Source organism: Chiloscyllium plagiosum, chromosome 3 (assembly GCF_004010195.1).
Source record: "Chiloscyllium plagiosum isolate BGI_BamShark_2017 chromosome 3, ASM401019v2, whole genome shotgun sequence".
NCBI lineage: Eukaryota > Metazoa > Chordata > Chondrichthyes > Orectolobiformes > Hemiscylliidae > Chiloscyllium > Chiloscyllium plagiosum.
In genome coordinates this window covers 8,423,302-8,425,739 of record NC_057712.1, presented here as the reverse complement: position 1 = coordinate 8,425,739, position 2,438 = coordinate 8,423,302, and positions in this window count along the sequence as shown.

The window sequence follows — 2,438 nt, the reverse complement described above, 5'->3', positions numbered from 1 at the left end:
TGGGAAATGTGGGGTTAGGGAGTTGTGGTTGGCTGTGGGTGGGATGCTCTTTGGAGGATTGGTGTGGACTCAATGGGCCAAAAGGTCTGCTTCCACACTGTAGGGCTTCTATGATATGGGTTCTTCCCAGTGGCTTGGCTGGTTAAAGTTGTTATTAACTGAGTTACTGCAGATGCTGGAGATTAGGGTCAAGATTAGGGTGGTGCTGGAAAAGCACAGCAGGTCAGGCAGCATCCAAGGAGCAGGAAAATCGACATTTCAGGCAAAAGCCCTTCAACAGGAATCAGGAATCAACCGAGCTATGTTGATCAGAAAAGTCGAAGGATTATCTTTTTGATGGGTGGCGCTTCACATTAACTCTAGCCAAGCCCGTCCCTGTTTGCTGATATGAGAATCAACAAAACACACTTGATCTCCTACTAAAAGTGCACGTGTGCAGACATCATGCTGTACAGAAGTGAGGATGAACTGCAATCTTTTACTCAGCTGTCAAGGTTCAATGCCTCCACTTAACACATGGAAATGGTTACCGGGCTGTATGATCAGTGGGTGACAAAAGGGTTTACAGCAGAGAACACAGAGAAGTTTTCACAGGAAATGAATATGGATGGGCTGAAGTTGTGGTCACTGTAATTAGATTAGATTACTTACAGCGTGGAAACAGGCCTTTCGGCCCAACAAGTCCACACCGACCCGCCGAAGCGCAACTCACCCAGACCCATTCCCCTACATTTAACCCTTCACCTAACACTATGGGCAGACAGAACTTTGAAAAATGTTGCACCATTCAGAAGGCATGTCCCAAGATTCTCCAACACAGCGCTGGAGGTTTTGATGTAGGAGGTGCATAAGAGAGAATCTCTTTGTTCAGGTGTTCTGTGAACCCTCCAGACAGATATTGTCAAGGCAATGTGAACAGTTCAGCGTTGCAGCAAATGCCAACATTGAGGCCCTGGATGCACTTTCGATGACCATATCCCACCAGCGAAACCACTCACCTCATTCCATTCGCCAAACCATTTACATTCATGCAATCTCTTGAAACCTGAGGTGGACTACACAATCATTTAATACCAGGTTATAGTCCAACAGGTTTAAACCTTCAGAGCGCTGGTCCTTTGTCAGATAGCCAGCTGATGAAGGAGCAGCGCTCTGAAAGCTTGTGATTCCAAATAAATCAGTTGCACTGTAGTCTGGTGCTTTAGGATTTTTATCTTTGTCCAATCCAGTCCAACACCGGCACATCCATAACACCCAATCCTAGTCAAACCCCATCCTCACACGGCCAGCACAGCTTTACATTGACATCCCACAGCTTGTTCAGCTATAACTGGCACTTCAACCTCAGGAGGCTGCATTTCACTCAACCATACACTTGCTACTTTCTTCTGAGATAAGATGGGGCAAAGTGGCTAAGCAAGAGGGGACAAACATGGCTGCACGTGCACATCCCATGGTGCAGAAAAATGATCGAAGAGACCAGCTATGGGACCCTTACTAGAACCTTAGCTGAAGCTGTAGAAACTGATCGTACTTTACTCTCATCTCAGAACTTGGTATGCTTTACAACCTGCGGTTTTATTTCGGTTCACCCCTTTCATCATCCTAACTCTGTTCCAGTTGTATTTTTATGCTTTCAGATAAACAGGAACTGGCTGTGATGTGGGAGGAAGAAATTCTGAGGCAGAAGAAACTGATGCAAATGAAAAAATCTGGCACTCAATTTGACACTCAGCATCAGCTCAGGTAGCGATATGGCATTTACTTGAGGGAGTAGTAATAGAGATGGAATCTACGTATGTGAGTTAATGGCTATAGTTGTAGTCAGGTCATGGGGAAAGGCTAGCATGTGAGATAGGTTCCCAGTGATTACAAACTAATTCTGGCACTGTGGTCTTAGATGGAGTCTTTCATAGGATTGGTAAATGAAGAAGACCAATTGAAATGCACGCAGAAATACTGAGTAAATTTGATAAGGCTGCCAGAGAACTTATTGTATTGTTCAGGAACTTTGAAGAATTTGGCTCCAACATATCTAGCCTGCCCACATTTGCAGCACAGATTGTATAGATTATGAGACATATACCACAGTTGACACTGTTGGAGGGAACATTTGTGTTAGATAATAAAGTGTTATGATCTCGAAAATATCTTGAAATCTGTCCCAAAATGGTAAGCAAATAATTGTTGAATAGTTCACACAGAATATTACTGCACACAAACCGTTCCCAATGACTAATAGTTAGGGCACTATACCATATTATATTCCATTAATTTCTGCTCTAATAAATGTCACAATTAAGTGAGGAGTAATTGAATGTCTCCACACTTTTCCCATGGCTTGTGTGATGGCAACAAATTTGTTTAACATGGTTTTACTTGCTAGTTCATTGCATGGTTAAGGGCTTAAGTCCTGTGATTCAAAAGAGATACAATCC